Here is a 19,514-nt window from a genome sequence, read left to right as displayed (position 1 = left end):
ATGGTACAGCTACTTTGGAAATTCAGAAGTTTCTTACAAAACTAAACATACTCTTATCCGATCCAGCAATCACGCTTTTCGGTATTTACCCAAATAAATTGAAAATTTATGTCCACACAAAAACCTGCTCAGTGATGTTTACAGTGGCTTTATTGATAATAGCCAAAATTTGGAAGCAACCAGGATGTCCTTCCGTAGGTGAATGGATAAACTGTGATATAGCCAGACAATAAAATATTATTTGGCACTAAACAGAAAGGAGCTTTCAAGCCATAAAAAGACATGAAGGAAACTCAGATAAGTATTACTAAGTGAAAAAAGCCAATGTGAAATGGCTACATACTATACGATTCCCGTTATACGACATTCTGGAAAAGGTAAAACTATGGAGACAGTAAAAATAATAGTGGTTGCCAGGGGTTAGGAGGAGAGAGGGAAGAATAGGCAGGGCACAGAGGATTTTTAGGGCAGTGCAACTATTCTGTATGACACTATAATGGTAGATTCATGTTATTATACATGTGTCAAAACCGATGATGATGTAGGTCCATGGATTGTAACAAATATACCACTCGGGTGCAGGATGTCAATAGTGGGGGAGGTTGCGCCTGTGTAAGGACAAGAGATATATGGGTACGCAACAGCCTGAGGTAGGGAAGATGCGTTAGTCGGGGGAAGGTTCTAGAAAAGTGGCGGCAGTGGCTCAAGCGGCAGTGGCAGCAGCACCGCGTCGCGAGTGGAGGTGCTCCTAGCGATGCTGTTTCCCGAGCTGCGGCAGTTCTCACTAGAGCGCCAGAATGCGTCCGGTTCGTGTTCGTCCGCGGAGATCTCTCTCATCTCGCTCGGCTGCGGCCAATCGCGCTGAAGCAACTGAGTCCGCGATGGAGAGAGAAAAGGAACAATTCCGTAAACTCTTTATTGTGGCTTGAGCTTTGAAACTACAGAAGAAAGTATGAGGAACTACTACGAGCAATGGGGAAAACTTACAGACTGTGTGGTAATGAGGGATCCTGCAAGCAAAAGATCAAGAGGATTTGGTTTTGTAACTTTTTCATCCATGGCTGAGGTTGATGCCGCCATGGCTGCAAGACCTCATTCAATTGATGGGACAGTAGTTGAGCCAAAACGTGCTGTTGCAAGAGAGGACTCTGGAAAGCCAGGGGCTCATGTCACTGTGAAGAAGCTATCTGTAGATGGAATTAAAGAAGATACTGAGGAACATCATCTTAGAGATTACTTTGAGGAATATGGAAAAATTGAGACCATTGAGATAATTACGGATAGGCAGTCTGGAAAGAAAAGAGGCTTTGGGTTTGTTACTTTTGATGACTGTGATCCTGTGGATAAGACTGTGTCGCAGAAATACCATACTATCAATGGTCATAATGCAGAAGTAAGAAAGGCTTTCTTTGTCTAGACAAGAAATGCAAGAAGTCCAAAGTTCTAGAAGTGGAAGAGGAGGCCACTTTGGTTCTGGAGATTCTCGTGGTGATGGTGGCAGAAATTTTGGACCAGGACCAGGAAGTAACTTCAGAGGAGGATCTGATGGATATGGAAGTGGTCGTGGATTTGGGGATGGCTATAATGGGTATGGAGGAGGGCCTGGAGGTGGGAATTTTGAAGGTAGCCCTGGTTATGGAGAAGGAAGAGGAGGATATGGTGGTGGAGGACCTGGATATGGCAACCAGGGTGGGGGCTACGGAGGTGGTTATGACAACTATGGAGGAGGAAATTATGGAAGTGGAAATTATAACCAGCAACCTTCTAACTACGAAGAGTTGAGACTTTGGTGGTAGCAGGAACATGGGGGACCATATGGTGGAGGAAGTGGGGGTTATGGAGGGAGAAGCCAATATTGAGCTTCTTCCTATTTACCATGGGCTTCACTGTATAAATTAGGAGAGGATGAGAGCCCAGAGGTAGCAGAACAGCTTCAGGTTACAGAACTAACAATGTTAAGGAAACTCTTTTCTCAGCCATGCATAAATACGCAGTGATATGGCAGAAGACACCAGAGCAGATGCAGAGAACCATTTTGTGAATGGATTGGATTATTTAATAACATTACCTCACTGTACAGGAAGGATTGTAAAAAAAAAAAAAAAAACACCTTTGAGACAGTTTCTTAGCTTTTTAATTGTTGTTTCTTTCTAGTGGTCTTTTTAAGAGTATAGAAGCATTCCTTCTTTGATAACGTTAAATTTGTAAGTTTCAGGTAACATGTGAAACCTTTTTTAAGATTTTTCTCAACGTTTTGAAAAGCTACTAGCCAGGATCATGGTGTAATAAGACATAACGTTTATCCTTTAAAAAAAATTTAAGTCCGTGTGTAGAGTTAAGAAGCTGTTGTACCTTTACGATTTCATAAAATAATTCTAAAGGAAAAAAAAAAGAGAGAGAGATGGGAACTGGGAACCGTCTATATTTTCCACTCAGTTCCAGGATAAAACTGCTCTAAAAAATTAAGTTTATTAATTTTAGAAAAAAAAAAAAAGGAAAGGAAAAGCCAGTTGTCTTTTGGAAACCATACAATTAAGGGAAGAAGAAATGGCAGGGGAGATATTTTAAGATCCTGCAAGATTAAAGAATTTTTTGAAACATTCAAAGGATGCAAACAAAGCCCTTCCTCCTCGATCTCCTGCTCCCCACCCCAAAACAAGACACCCAGTAAAGAAACTATGTTTTGGGGACTTCCCTGGCAGTCCAGTCGTTAAGACTCCGTGCTTCCATTGAAGGGGACACGGGTTCGATCCCTGGTCTGGGAAATAAGATCCCACATGCTGTGTGGCGCAGCCAAAAAAAAAAAAAAACAAAGAAAGAAACTATGTTTTGTTACACTGACAGAAGATGTTCTTAAACTAGGACTCATAAAATTAACCTCAAACTGCCAGTCCTGCCCCCCAATATGAAGTGACATAAGCAAATCTTCATCTACACACACACAAAAATTCAGCTAATGAAATCCCCACACATAAAAGAAGAAAGGACAGGGAGGGGCAGAAGAAAATGAAAACCTCAAATCAGTCTCTCCTAACTGAGGTTCTACAAGGTAATTAAGCCCTACTGAGAGTGATTTTGGTAATTGTTCACTTGATTTTCCTAGGGATAGTACATAGATACTATCATTCTAGTTATACATAAGAAAAGTAAACTTATTATATACTACGTATGCCTTAGTGCATTATGGCATATTGCGCTTATGGAATGTGCCTGAAAAGAGTACTCCAAACTGAACTCAATATGCTGAAACAAATATATGATGTTATTTTTTAAATGCCTTGAATCAGAATGTCAAAACTCAAGAAGGAAAACATACCAAAAGCAGAAAGAAATGAAACAAGATTTAACTCAGTAAAGAAATAAAAACAAGATTATAATAGAAATGAAAGTAAATTACAATGCCCCCAAAATGATAAGCTCAAATGAAAAATGTAATAATAGGCATTAAAGAAAAGCAGGAAAATAATCTAAGAGAATGAAAGTGAGATAAAGAAAGAAACAAAACAGGACAGAGAAGTAGCTGAAATCGAAGAAAAAGAGGAAGCCTTTCAGGGACAGACCCCTCCCCAATATCCTCTGCTTTAGCCTCTGTCTGAAGTACCTAGATACTAGCTAGTATCATTTCCTGAGCTGTCTTACAGATGTTAAAATGCCCACCAAATGCAAAGCGTTAACTAGTTGCTGACCATGAGCACACAGCCTCCACAGGCCTACTAGAGGCTAAGAACTGATAATGTTCACCCCTGTGACACGGCCCTGTTACCTCACCATCAACCAAAGAACTATGCATGAGCTGACCACATACCCGGGGACTCCTCTCCCTCATCTTGCCTTTAAAAGGGTTTTCCTGAAACCCACTGGGGAGTTCAGGTGTTTTGAGTACTAGCTGTCCTGGACTCCTTGCTTCGTGCCCTGCAATAAACGCTGCACTTTCTTTCACCATAACCTGGTGTCAACAGACTGGCTTTACTGCGTGCAGGTGGGTGGACCCAAGTTTGGTTCGGTAACACTATAATTCAAGAAAACTTTCCAGAAATAAAAGGAAATCTGAACTGCATGTTAACAGGGTCTTCAGATACTAGGGAAAATTGGCCCACAGCACTGAACTCCTAGAGATACCCTAGTAAAATTATTAGACTTTAAGATAAAGAAAAGATTTCTCAGTCTCCAGTCCAAAATTTTTTTTAAATTAAAAGAAAACTTACAAGAGAAAGAGTATGAATTAGACTGGCATCAAATATCTTAAAAACAATGTACCAAGCAACGTATCAGTGGGACAGCATTTTCCAAAAACGGTAGAAAAGGAAGTGTACGGTAAAGATTTTCTAACCAAAGACAACAGGAAAATAGTTTCAAACAGGTAACAGGTCAGGGAATTCTGTATCCTTGAGCAACCAAGAGATGACTCAGAACACTTTAGCAAAAAGATTAATGGTAAACATTTTAAAATAATTACAGTAAAAAAAATATATAAAATAAAATAAAATAATTACAGTATGGATATAAGAATAAAACAAAGATGAAGATGATGAGGGTTGAAGAATATATGATACATTCTGAAAAGTAGAAAATAATGCAGCTTAAAAGGAGAAGGGACCAGAAGAGGAAAGAACAAGTCCTGACTGTTGTATAGTGAACAGGTGGCAGTTAAAGAATTTCATTAAAAGGATAAACTTGTTAATAAAATATTAAATAAAATCCCAAGAATTACAAGCATTTTAAAAGTTGTAAGTAAAGGGTAATCAATAGAACAAAAATATACACCTTTCTAAGTTTAAACAAAAATTTCAAAAATAAAAGAGCAAAGAAAACAACACATCATGAAAAGAAACTAAAAGATATGCAAAGAGACATGGATTAAAAATACACTAACAGGGCTTCCCTGGTGGCGCAGTGGTTGAGAGTCCGCCTGCCGATGCAGGGGATGTGGGTTCGTGCCCCGGTCCGGGAAGATCCCACATGCCGCGGAGCGGCTGGGTCCGTGAGCCGTGGCCGCTGAGCCTGCGCGTCCGGAGCCTGTGCTCCGCAACGGGAGAGGCCACAGCAGTGAGAGGCCCACGTACCACCAAAAAAAAAACCAAAAAACAAAAAACAAACCACCCCAGTATCACATAAAAAGCTTCTTGTGGAACCAGACAAGTTGGTACTCAAATTCATGTGGAAAAACTTATAAGAATACTCAGAAAACAACATGCAAAAAGAAGAGCTACAAGGTGCGATTAGCCCCACCAGACATTTAAACATACTATAAGTCTCTCTAGTTAAAAACAAGGTTCTTTTATGGCATACGCATAGATAATTACTCTGACGTAGGGGTCAGCAAGCGTCTGTAAAGGATGAGAGGTGAATATTTCAAGCTTTGCAAGCCTCACAGTTTCTGTCACAACTACTTGACTCTTCTGTTGTAGCACAAATGCAGCCATAGACGATAAGTAAATAAACGAGTGGGGCTGTGATCCAATATAACGTTACTTACAAAAATAGGGCTGGGTTTGGCCAGAGGGCCATAGTTTGCCACATCCTGGCCTAATGGAATAGAATGTTCAGAAATAGACCCAGGTACATATGGAAATTTAGTACGTGATAAAAGTGGCTTCTCAAATCACTAGGGAACTTCAATGTTGTGTTGGTTTCTGCTGTACAGCAAAGTGATTCAGTTATACATATGTAATACATTCTTTTTTATATTCTTTCCCATTATGGTTTAATCATAGGATATTGAATATAGTTCCCTGTGCTATACAGTAGGACCTTGTTGTTTATGCATTCTATATTAGTTTGCATTTGCTAAACTGCAGAACTTTTTAATAAGTGCTGGGACAACTGGTCAGCCATTTGGAAAAAGATAAAATTAGAACACTGGAAAAAATATTTAAAACGTATGTCACAGGTAAAAGGACTTATATACCTAAATTTTTCTTTTAAATTGAGGGGGATAAAAATTACCAAAATCCCAATAGGAAAATGAGGAAAGGACATGGACAGACTTTTTAAAAGATATAAAAACAACCCTTAAATAAGAAAAGATGTTTAGACTTACTCATAATTAAAGAGAGGCAAATTAAAGCTATACATTTCTCACCTAACACTGGCAAATATTCACAAGTATGACGAGACATTCTGTCAGTAAATGAGTAAGGAAACAGGCACTCCCATATACTTCTGGTGGGAAGGCAAATGTGTGCAACCCTTCTGGAGGAGAATTTGGCAATATCTAACAAAACTACATAAGTAGCTTGACGTTTTGATCGGGCATTACCTTTGATCCTGTATCAACCTTTTTTTTTTTTTATTTCTTCGTTTTTGGTTTTTTTGGGGGAGGTTTTTTGAATTTTATTTTATTTATTTTTTTTATACAGCAGGTTCTTATTAGTTATCTTTTATATATATATTAGTGTATATATGTCAATCCCAATTTCCCAATTCATCCCTTGATCCAATAATAAATTTCTAGGAACCTTCCCTGAAGATACACTATAATTAAATACTATGAAAACACATATGCACAAAGTAAACATATGCACTGGAGTCCTGTTTGTAATTTAAAAAAAAAACAAAAACAAAACAACCTGCATGCTCATACTTAAGATTCTAAGCCGAATATACTATGGTGTATCAACACACAGTATGCAGCCTTATGCAAGAATAAGAAAGGCCTCTATGGGCTAATACAGAGTAATTTTTCAGGGTACATTTTCAGGTGAAAAAAGCAAAGGGCAAAACAGTATCTACCTATATACTACCCTTTGTATAAGAAGTAAACAGAAATAAGAAAATATACATGTGTGTACCTGTTCCTTAGTGCATAAAGAAACCCAGGAAGGATAAACCAGAAACTAAAAAAATTGGTTACCCAATGGAAACAGGATGGAAAGAACAGATGAATGGGAACAGGACAGAAAGGATGACCTTTCTGTATTGTTTTTACTCTTAGAACCGCAATACATGCTTTATATACTCAAAAAAATAAAATCAACAACGACTGGGAGAGGGAGATGGAATATCAACAGAAACAAACGAACCTACATACATTTCAATTGAATAACATAATCATACTTAATGGTGAGGAAAAAATTAATCCAAGTGACTCTGGAACTCAGCAGTTAGAATATATAGCCAAAAACAAAAGTTAATTGTAAAGAAATATTCAGTATGGTTAGTAAATTTATTTTTCAGTGATATAGGTAAGCAATTCTAAAACTATTGAATATGCATTCTAGAACTGAGCAAGTGAATAAGTATACTGTGGAAAACAGGAGTCATTGTTTCTCACTGTTAGAGAAGGGAGTTACAAATATGAAAAGGGCTACCTTAGAAAACTAGAATGAAATCTGTGAGACTGGACTAGAACTATCACTGTGAACTCGCGGTTTTTTGGTGTTTTTTTGCGGTACGCGGGCCTCTTACTGTTGGGGCCTCTCCCGTTGCGGAGCACAGGCTCCTGACGCGCAGGCTCAGTGGCCATGGCTCACGGGCCCAGCCGCTCCGCGGCATGTGGGATCTTCCCGGAGCGCGGCACGAACCCGTGTCCCCTGCATTGGCAGGCGAACTCTCAACCACTGCGCCACCAGGAAAGCCCGCGGTTTTTTGTTTTTTTTTTAGATGTTGGGGGTAGGAGTTTATTAATTAATTTATTTTTGCTGTGATGGGTCTTCATTTCTGTGCGAGGGCTATCTCCAGCTGTGGCAAGCGGGGGCCACTCTTCATCACGGTGCGGGGGCCTCTCACTATCGCGGCCTCTCTTGTTGAGTAGCACAGGCTCCAGACGCGCAGGCTCAGTAGTTGTGGCTCACGGACCTACTTGCTCCGCGGCATGTGGGATCCTCCCAGACCAGGGCTCGAACCCGTGTCCCCTGCATTAGCAGGCAGATTCTCAACCACTGCACCACCAGGGAAGCCCCCGCGGTTTTTTAATACATAGAAAAGGAGGGAGTTTTTTCCACAGAGACAAAATTATACATATATTACCTAACACTGTTGGCTGAGAGAGCCTATAGAAGCAGTGACATCCCAATAGCACTAAGCACACTTAGCAACCAGATCTAAATACCATTCTTCACAAAAAGAAACCAAGGCTCCTTACAGAATTGACTAATTCCAGGGCTGACTATGGGCAAATACAAGATGAGCCTGGAAATTTTTTTTTTGCCCCAGAAAGCAAGAAGTGCTTAAAGAATTATGAGGACAGATCAAAAGGATACAAGACCCAGCTTGAAACGGCATGCAATGGCCAAGCTTTGAACAATCTGACCATCAAAATATATAATCATAATAACAGATTATAACCCACTGAAAAAAATAAGAAACCACAAGTCTATAAGTGAATAAATTGAAATTCTAATGAAAAGAGGACATTTATACAGTTTCAAAGTACCTCTCCACAAAATACTTAATTACAGAGAGAAAAAGGGTAACTTTATAGTGAAGAAAGCTCCTAGATACCACCTTCCTCAAATAATCAAGATGACCACCATTAGTAACAAGAGAAATCAAAATCATGTACTACATAATAAGATGCAAAGATAAAGAACACAGCGTCACTTCTGTGATATTCCTTTCAAAGATGTATAAACTAAATTTAATCATAAGGAAACAGACAAACCTACACTGACAGACATACTACAAAATAACTGATCTGTAATCTTCAAAAGTGCCAAGGTTGGGCTTCCCTGGTGGCGCAGTGGTTGAGAGTCTGCCTGCCGATGCAGGGGACACGGGTTTGTGCCCCGGTCCGGGAAGATCCCACATGCCGCGGAGCGGCTGGGCCCGTGAGCCATGGCCGCTGAGCCTGCGCATCCGCAAAGGGAGAGGCCGCAACAGTGAGAGGCCCGCGTACCGCAAAAAAAAAAAAAAAAAAAAAAAAAAAAAAAAGTGCCAAGGTCACAGAAGTCCAGGAATGCCGGAGAAACTGTTCCAGATTGAAAGAAACTAAAGAAGTATGACAACTAAAGGTGTCTTATCATTCTGAACTGGATAGCTTTGCTACAAAGGACATTATTGGACCTTTGGTGAAACTCAAGAGACTGAGGACTGGATGGCAGTAATGTATCCAATGTTAATTTACTGATTTGATTCTCATATTATGATTATGTAGAACATCCTCCTTTGTAAGAAATATACACTAAAACACTAGAACATGAGGGAGCATTCAGCCAGCTTTACTTTCACATAGTTTGAGAAACAAAAAGTTCTTAGTACTGTACTTAAAATTGAGCTCAGGACTGGCTCAAAATCAATAAAAATAAATCTTCTAATGGCTGGTTTGCAATAACTAATACCCAACACTTCAAACTGTGGGATCATAACCCTAGGAAAAAATTGTGCTGAAATGATTTGTGCTTTTTTCACCACCACTGTCAGATGATTTTAGTAAACATCTCAAACCAGTACTGACTGAGGACACTACAGGCTCAGTGTCTTCCCCAAGCCATTCACTACTAGTTGACAGTTAGGGATTCTTCCATCCTTCTCTTTCCTGCGAACTCTACCAGATTCCTCTGGGCAATGTTTCTTCTGGCAAAGTTTTTACTTTGAAGTTAATTAGGTGTTGGTTTCTTCTGGTTACCATTACTCTAATCCTTAATTTTTCATTTCCTGTTGTCTTACAGATGAAGGATTTAACATTTGCCTTTTACTCCGAATTTAAAAAGATGGAAGCATGCTATAATATAAGAGCTCTTACAAGGACTTCAGTAAGCGACTCCTGGTTTTCTAAAGGGAGAATGGGGTAGAAAGAACCTTCCTTTACTGGGGTAAACAGTTTTCATATGCCATCTATCTACAAAGATTGGCAGCTGGCTCTTTGTACTACCGGATCATAGCACAGTGCATGGCACACAGCAGGCAGTCAGTAAAAATGTACAAAATGTATTATGGGTGATTCTATACTTTCTGTATTTTCTGAATAACCTCATCTAAACTGAATAATCTCAATTTTGAATTCTAGTCAGAGCACCCAGGCAATTCAATAAGAAGGCACATGTTGGAAAATGTCTCTCAAGTCCTTTATTCTTGGCCACGCATATCCAGTATTATTAGATCTTATTTTAGTAGGCCATGCCTTAGCTGACTCAACATATACTCAAATTGCGCAGAGAGGAGAGCTGCCATTTGTGAAGAGGCTGTGAATTTAGAGTATTCTACTGAATCACACAAATCAGCCTTGTTAAATTTTTTTAGAATAATAATGTTCAATCCCAGTGAGGGTACAATGATATGCAAACCCTCTGGAAAACAATTTGACAGGATATATACAGTACATCTCCTAGGAATATATCCTAGGTAATTGAAAATGACAGCAAAGAATTATGCCAAAAGATGGAGATTCGTTTTTAATAATTAAAAGTGAAGAGTTTAAGCACCCAGAAAAAATGTTAAATTATGGGCTGTTCATGAAATATGGTAATTTCAAATTATGAGAAATTTTTAATGACAGGAAAACATTAACACAATAATTCTGAATAAGTGTACAAACATGTAAAGCATATAAAGATATATAGAATCATATATATATATAATTCTCAACTATGTAAAGCATATGCAAAGATTAAAAACTCAAAGACAATATGCCAAAATACTAAGAATGGCGCTTCCCTAAACTGAGGATTATTTCTCATTTTTCTTTCCACTTTTATCCCAACATTCTACAATATGCATGTACTGCTTTTATAATCAGAAAAGATTTTTTAAGCAAAACAACAATACAATAAGCTATCCTTCAAAGAAAAATCAATTTTTACTCAAGGAACTCCCTTCAACTCACTTGAATACCTGGATTCAAAGAACTCAGAGAACTACGTCGAAAGTAGTTCTGGCTATGACAGCAAATACCACTACCCCGTATAATCCCAACAAAGCTTAGAGACAGCCATTCCTTCACACTCCAGTTTATTCTGTCTGTCCAGGAACTATTTTAGAAACAGGTGAATTTGTCATTCAGTGAACAGTGAGACATGACCGACCCTTTTCTCATGGAACTTGGGATTCTGATGGGAGAAAAAGACAACAGACAGGAGGAAAAAAAACAAACATGGAATGTAATTTCAGGCAGTGCAAAGTGTTCTGAAGAAAAAATAAAGTAGGGTAAAGGAACAGAGTGAAAAGCAGGAAGCTATTTTAGATTGGGTGGCCAGAGAAGGTCTCTACAGAAGAGATATTTGATCATGTACGCTACTTGTGTAATAACATAAATAGCATTCCTATTGCGTAATTGTCCTAGAAAACCCTATTTACAACTTAAAATACAGATAATCGTCTCTATGAAAATAGTCTCTACTTTACGAGGCAATAAGGTGTATTGGAACCAGAGAGACTAGGTTTAAATCCTGGCTTTGCCACTTAGTAGGTGTGCGCCCTTAGGCAAGTCGCAAGCTTTCTTTCTCAGTTTCCTCATGTATAAAACAGACATAACAAAACCTATTTCGTAAAATTTGTTCAGAGGATTAAAAAAGACAATATATGGGAAAGGGCTTAGTAATGTGTCTAGCGTAAGTGCTAACTGTGAGTTCCCTACACACTTACGGTTCTTCCACAAAATGAGTACTATGTACTGAATGACTCTTTACGAAGAATCATTACTGAAGCATTTCATTATTGCAAGTAGATACATATTTTTATCTTCCCATACCATGGACTCCAAAGTCCAAATCACCTCTGACTAAAAGGTTATTAGATATTGGTGATATAAATGATATTGGCTTGATAAGACTGGTATCATTTTTACTAATGTCACACTCACCTTTTCTTTCTTCATTTGGTCATGGACTACCTCTGTTCCCATTTGTATCCCTAACTCCAAATATTGGCCTCTTTTCAGTCACAGTTGTAATAGTTAATTTTATGTTTCAGCTTGGCCACAACAAACTTGGCCAGTTGTGTGGTCAAGCTTTAGTCTACATGTTGCTGTGAAGGTATTTTGTAGATGTGATTAACATTTATAATCAGTAGACTTTGAGTAAAGCAGATTACCCTCCAAAATGCAGGTGGGGCCTCATGTAGAAAGTTAAAGGCCTTAAGAGCAAAGATGCTGCCTCAAGACTGTAAAGACTGTAAAATATAAATCTTGCCTGCATTTCTGCTCACACAAATTTCAAATTTGCCAGTCCCCACAATCATGTGAGCCAATTCTCTAAATTATCCATCTATCCATCTATCTATCTACTACTGGTTCTGTCTCTCTGGAGAACCCTAATACACTGGTCAACCTTAGAGTTGGTCCCCCTGCTTCCTCTCTTCATTCTATTATCTAATAGGTCCTATTAACACATTAGTCAGATAAATTACACCTTTCGTCAAAATTCTCTAATGACTTCCCATCTCATGCAGAATAAAAGCCCCAACCCTTGGGGTGCCCTACTCCCCGCCCCCACTTTCTCCACAGCACTTCTTACTACTTAAAATACCATGTGTTTTACTTATTTTCTTTCTTTTCCCACTAAAATTTAGGTTCTAAGACAGTGGCTTTTTGTCTATTTTGTGCACTCTTGTATTCCCAGCCCCTACAATAATCCCTGGTACACAGTAGGAGCATCATAAATATGTGTTGCTTGAAGAATAAGCAAATGAATAAACAAAGTGTGATTTTTTTAATGTATTCTTTGGGCTTTCCTATGTTTTCCAGTTTTCTACACTGGGCATTTATTTGTACTATCATATACTGAGATAGTATACTATCATATGCTAAGAATAATATAAATTAGAATAACCTCTTTGGTGGAGGATAGGTCAATTTTTTTGTTTTTTTTTTAAATTAATTATTTATTTTAATTTTTATTTTTGGCCGCATTGGGTCTTTGTTGCTGCGCACGGGCTTTCTCTGGTTGCGGCGAGGGGGCTACTCTTCGTTGCGTAGCACGGGCTTCTCGCTGTGGTGACTTCTCTTGTTGCAGAGCGCGGGCTCTAGGCGCGCGGGCTTCAGTAGTTGTGGCACGCGGGCTCCGTAGTTGTGACACGCAAGCTCTAGAGCACAGGGTCAGTAGTTGTGGCACACGGGCTTAGTTGCTCCGCGGCATGTGGGATCTTCCTGGGCCAGGGCTCAAACCCTTGTCCCCAGCATTGGCAGGCAGATTCTTAACCACTGCGCCACCAGGAAAGCCCTTGGTCAATGTTTAAAAGCCTTAAGAAAGTTCATATCCTTTGACTCAGAATTTCTCCAATGAATAATACAACCTAAGAAATAAGTATAGACTAAAATTTAATAACCTTAATGTCCATCAGTAGGAGAATGATTAAATTATTGTACATCCAGACAATTAAACTCTACATAGTTATTTATTAAAAATGTAGACCTAAGTTTACTAATGTGAATCATATTGGTAAAAATGGGGTTATAATTCAGTATACATAGAGTATAAGCCTATTTATAAACTAAACAAAACATACACATATACACACATACATAAAACTAAAATGTCGGGCTTCCCTGGTGGCGCAGTGGTTGAGAGTCCGCCTGCCGATGCAGGGGACACGGGTTCGTGCCCCGGTCTGGAAGGATCCCACATGCCGCGGAGCGGCTGGGCCCGTGAGCCATGGCCGCTGAGCCTGCGCGTCCGGAGCCTGTGCTCTGCAACGGGAGAGGCCACAACAGTGCGAGGCCCGCGTACCGCAAAAAAAAATAAAAAATAAAAAAAATGTCAAGAAGAAAAAACAATGAATGGGCACTAAAATGAAGTGAGATTATGGCTGAATGATTAATTTCTTCTTTATACTTCTTTACTGTCCAAAATTTTTGCAGGGAAAAAGTGTTACTTTCATAAACAGAGCAATAAAAATAAATCAACAGAAATACATAAAACCAGAATTCTTACAAGCAATAAAAGTCTGTAGTATGAGGTATATTGTGTCATTTTTGTTGAAAAAGTAAAAAGGCATTTTTTAATGTGGTCTGAATCCCATTTACCCACCTCCCTATCCTCAAATTACGTATACTGTTAAACCTTACTCAACACGCATACTGCCTTATCCATCACGCACACTGTTTTGGAAACCATAAATTAAAAGTGTTAGTAAAACGAGGCATAGTTTTCATTTTCCCATAGCAGAGGCTCTCTTCCACGGAAAATATATGTGATTTCTTGAGTGCCTAAAAATATGTATATGATCAATGAAATTAATAAAGTGCTATTTCTTGAGGGCTAGTACTATATGCCAGTCACTGTGCTATCATTAAAACTTTCTCCAAAATATGAATTTACTTGTTGCTTCAAATTCTGAGATCACCAAGTCACCCTATATTCAGAAAATGACATGGAAATCACTAAAAAAAAAAAAAAAAAAAAAAAAAACCCAAGAATTTCAATTCACAGTAGAAACAGGAAACATCACTTCTTTAGAAAAATGCTAAAATGAATCTTTCTGTTTGGCACTTTGAACTTTTGAACTTTCAAAGCTTATCATCATTAACAGGACACTCTGAAACCAGCATTATGTGTATGAAAGACAGCATGATACACCGCGGACCATGACAAGCCTAAAGAGGTTAATAACTGATGATGATACTAGAGAAGTAAAGAAGAACAAAAGCTTGAAAGAGATTTCTGTGAGTGGGCATCATCAGATACAAGGAAATGGAACATGAGCATATGATCTCAAACCAATGGGGGAAAAGCTAGATCAGTAAATAGAATGCAGAAAACAGTGTGGCCATTTAGAAAGAATGTGGATCCCTGATTCACAGCATATACCAAAATAAATTACAGAGAAACAGAAAGATTTAAATATAAAACATAAAGCCATAAACCACTAGAAGAATGGTAAAGGAAAAGAATGACTACAGATGGCCAACAGGCACATGAAAAGATGCTCAACAATGCTAATTATTAGAGAAATGCAAATCAAAACTACAATGAGGTACCACCTCACATCAGTCAGAATGGCCACATTAAAAATCTACAGATAACAAATGCTGGAGCGGGTGTGGAGAAAAGGGAATCCTCCTACACTGCTGGTGGGAATGTAAGTTGGTGCAGTCACTATGGAAAACAGCATGGGAGGTCCCTCAGAAAACTAAAAATAGAGTTACCATATGATCCAGCAATCCCACTCCTGGGCATATACCTGGACAAAACTATAATTCAAACAGATACATGCGTCCCTATGTTCATAGCAGCACTATTCACAATAGCCAAGACATGGAAACAACCTAAATGTCCATCGACAGATGAATGGATAAAGAAGATATGGTAATATATACAATGGAATACTACTCAGCCATAAAGAAGAACGAAATAATGCCATTAGCAGCAACATGGATGGACATAGAGATGATCATACTAAGTGAAGTAAGTCAGAAAGAGAAAGACAAATACCATATGATATCACTTACATGTGGAATCTAAAATATGGCACAAATGAATCTATCTATGAAACAGTAACAGACTCATAGACATAGAGAACAGACTTGTGGTTACCAAGGGGGAGGGGGTTGGGGGAGGGATGGACTGAGAGTTTGGGATTGGTAGATACAAACTATTACATACAGAATGGATAAACAACAAGGTCCTACAGTATAGCACAGGGAACTATGTTCAATATCTTGGGATAAACCATAATGTAAAAGAATATAAAAAAGAAGGTATAAATGTGTATAACTGAGTCACTCTGCTGTACAGCAGAAATTAACAAATTATAAATCAACTGTACTTCAATAAAAAATACATTAAAAAAGAAAAAAGAATAAGTATGATTATATAAAAAGTAAAAATTTCTTTCAAAATCTTCTTCAAAGCACAAAGCATTATAAACAAAACTGAAAGGCAAATGTCAAACTAGGGAAAACACTTGCAATAAATGACAGAGTTACTGGATTTAATATATAAAGAATTCCTACAACTAAGATTTTTTTTAAAAAAGTCATTTTAGAAAAATGGAGAAAAGGTATGAAGAGGTAACTCATAAAACAAGAAGTAGAAATGGCCAATAAATAAATATGTATTTTAACATTTTCATTTATCAGAATGGCAAAAAAACACAAAATTAAATTATACAATGCCAGCTAAGGCATATAAAAAGGGAATCTCTCATCCGCTGCTTTTAGGAGTATAATCTGAGCCAGCCTGTCAAAAGTACAATTTAGCAACCTAAAGTGTTTTAATGTGCACATTCGTTCACCTAAAGAAATAATCACAGAAGTATACAAACACTTAGCTACAATGATGTTCTACTCAACATGGATGTCTCAAAAATTGGAAGCAGTCTTGACAAGGAAGGGAGAGTTTCTTAAAATCAGTAATATATATATTAAATGGAATATTATGCAGTGATTTTTAAATGATGGTAGAAAGTCTTAATTCATCATGTTACTATTTGTCACTTTTTATTATTAGTTTAAATTGGAACAAGTATAGGTTGTTTTTAATAATATTTTTAAAGTAAACCTTAAACATTTTTAAATGATATCCAGAGCTTACAGAAATAAACTAGATTATAAACTGGTCCACCCTCCATGAAAACGATTTAGCCTCACCTATCAAAATAAATCACTGCCCATTTTGTGACAAATCACTGAGCTATATAGTTAAGATTTCTGTACTTTCTACACATATATTATAATTCAAAGAAGAAAAAAAAATGTATTCCTCGCCCTCACTGCCCCCAAATCTATGGATGATAAAAGTTGGTGAAATTTCCACTGGTGAAAGAGTTAGATTTTACAAAACCTGGGGACATGTCTGCAATATCACTGTAAGTAAAGAGGGAAAATCCCTGTAATTGTTGGGTTACATATCATCCTATGAACAAAAAACCAAAACATGCAATGGTAGACAACATTAACTGTTCACATTTGTTGCGGGGGCGATGGAAAGGAGAGATTATTACTTTTCTGTATACAGACAATTTAATAATAAAACACTGATACTCCTTGACCAAGCAACTGTACTTCTAGGAGTTTATTCTACAGACATAATCATGCAAGCCTAAAGGTATATGTTCACTGAAATTAGCAAAGTGCCATAACAGAAAAAAAAACCTGAAGCCTAAAGTTCCATTAATAGGGAACGGGATATATATATTTTTTTAAATGATAAAGCCAATATGATGAAATATTATTGCATCCACAAAAAAGAATAGGGTTTATATGATTTTATATGCTGATATGGAAAGATGGGCGATGTATCTTACTAACTGAAAAAGTTATTAATTGAAAAATAATATGTATAATATGGTTCTATTTCTATTTTTTTAAGTTTCTGTCTAAACGATAATGGGAAACTCAGAAGTGATACTTTGGGAAGTGAGAACTGGGTTCAAAGGAAACTTTACATGTCTTTTATAACCTTTGGTACCAGTTGTACTATTTTTTTATTCTTTGAAACTTTTTTATATATTTTTTTTCGCTGACATAAAACAGTGATTTGTCAAACTCTTTTTTTTTTAAAAGCTATCTTAGATTTGTTTTAAAATGCCCCAGAAAAAAACAAAGTTCAAGAAAGAGAAAGTTGGACTAAGAATAGCATAATTTTGAAAACTATTCAAGGCTGAGTTGAATGGATCGCTTTACTCTTTTGTGTGTTTAGAAATTTCCATAGAATTTTTCACATAAAATCTTACTAAAAGCTTTGCTATATAATACAGATAAATCCAGAGCTATTCCAGGTGAGTAAGTGAGAGAGGCATTATCCTTCTAGTGACTCCAAAGTCACACTCTGGGGTTCCATGGGACATTAAAACACTATTTTTATAATCATTTTCATCACCACAATAACAAAGAGAACCTGCACAATTTGATGAATTCCTCCCTGCCCAACAGGAAGGAGGAAGACAGACCTTAAAACAGCAACAAATGTTCTCTCTGGGTGGTGAGGTTACCAATGGATTTTTTTTTTCCTTAAGAAACTATATTTGTAAATTTTCTTATACAGGGAAAAAAATGTGTTTTTTAATGTTCATAAAATACTACACTCTACCACTGAAAGGTTACTCCACGACTTCACATTATTGGCCCTAGAGTGCAACAGAATAATGAACAAGAAATAATAAATCCCCAACGCTCATTAAAAAAAAAGACAGAGACATTGAGTTGGAACAGCCATGTGTGACCTTAGGAGACAGCCCTGAACAAAACACGAACACCTGACAGCAGGGGCCATATCATATCATATGCCCAGTCTTTCATCTTATTCTTATCTTGCCCTGGACTCTAAGACTGGAGTTCCCTCTTCTTGAATAGGGAACCAGGTGCAAGCAATGAAAGAAATGGATTTTCATTCCTCAACAGCAAGCAATTGGTAAGGTGTAGCTGTTATCTCCCCTCTACCTCAGACAGATATAACTATCTCCATGTAAAGGATGAGGAAACCGTGGGTCTGGAAAATTAAGTAACTTGCCTAGCGTCACAAAGCTATTAAGCATCAGGCAGAAGACTAGAATTGACGTTTGTCTGCTCCAGAATAAGGATTCTTTCTACCAAGCTATCTCCCTTCTCTAAAAAATATTCTCTTACGTTGGTAGCTGTTAAGTTCCAACTGTAATGTTCTCAAACCAGTGTGGCTCACTATATATACTGAAAAGAAAAGAAACGAGAAAGGCAGATGTCAAGAAGTTCTATTAATAACTGCCCAGCACTATCCACAATGGAGCTAGGTGAGAGGCACTAAAACTTGATTCACATGACCCCTGCTGTCATTTCAAGCAATCAGTCCAACTCTTTAAAAAAGCTTATCACTAACACTCTCCCCAACTGAGAGCTTGCAAATGTCATTCCCAAGAAAACTTGTCAGATCATTACATGGAACCTCTACATTCCAGGTGCATTAGCTTTCAACTTTTTAATGTTAAAAATAAAGAGGAGGAACTTCTCTGGTGGCGCAGGGGTTAAGAATCCGCCTGCCAATGCAGGGGACACGGCTTCGAGCCCTGGTCCAGGAAGATCCCACATGCCGCAGAGCAACTAAGCTCGTGCACCACAACTACTGGTTCTGTGCTCTAGACCCTGCAAGCCACAACTACTGAACCTGCGTGCCACAACTACTGAAGCCCACGTACTCTAGGGCCCATGCTCCACAACAAGAGAAGCCACCGCAATGAGAAGCCCGCGCACCGCAGTGAAGAGTAGCTCCCGCTCGTCCCAACTAGAGAAAGCCCGCACACAGCAACGAAGACCCAACGCAGCCACAGATAGATAGATAGATAGATAGATAAAATGTATTTTAAAAGTAATTAAATAAATAAAGGATAATTGTTTCTACCCAAAAATGGCAGTTGCCAGGTTAAGGTCACTACAGCATGGTGACCAGAACACTGGCTTTGCAGTTATCCAGACCTAGGTTCATAACCTAGTTCTGCCACTTAAATAAATGTGTAACCTTAGGCAAGTCAATTCAATTCTATAACTTCATATACAAAAAAGGCAAGATAGATAACTTCTCCATAAAGGATTAAATGAGATAACCTAGTACCTAGGACCCAACACTTAAAAAGAAGGTGGAAGGGCTTCCCGGGTGGCACAGTGGTTGAGAGTCCGCCTGCTGATGCAGGGGACACGGGTTCGTGCCCCGGTCTGGGAAGATCCCACATGC

General features: G+C 38.1%; 1 protein-coding gene and 1 pseudogene across 5 annotated transcripts in view; one reads left to right on the top strand and one right to left on the bottom strand.

Annotated features, from left to right (window-relative positions):
- The window catches only part of FBXW11 (F-box and WD repeat domain containing 11), a 132,186-nt gene that overhangs the window by 71,395 nt on the left and 41,277 nt on the right, over positions 1 to 19,514 (bottom strand). The window lies entirely within an intron of this gene.
- On the top strand, positions 168 to 1,796 carry LOC132423066 (heterogeneous nuclear ribonucleoproteins A2/B1 pseudogene; annotated as a pseudogene).

The sequence above is a fragment of the Delphinus delphis genome, chromosome 3, assembly GCF_949987515.2.
Source record: "Delphinus delphis chromosome 3, mDelDel1.2, whole genome shotgun sequence".
NCBI classification, from domain to species: Eukaryota; Metazoa; Chordata; class Mammalia; order Artiodactyla; family Delphinidae; genus Delphinus; species Delphinus delphis.
The sequence above is the reverse complement of the archived record's forward strand: the minus strand, read 5'-3'. Positions and strand labels throughout refer to the sequence as shown.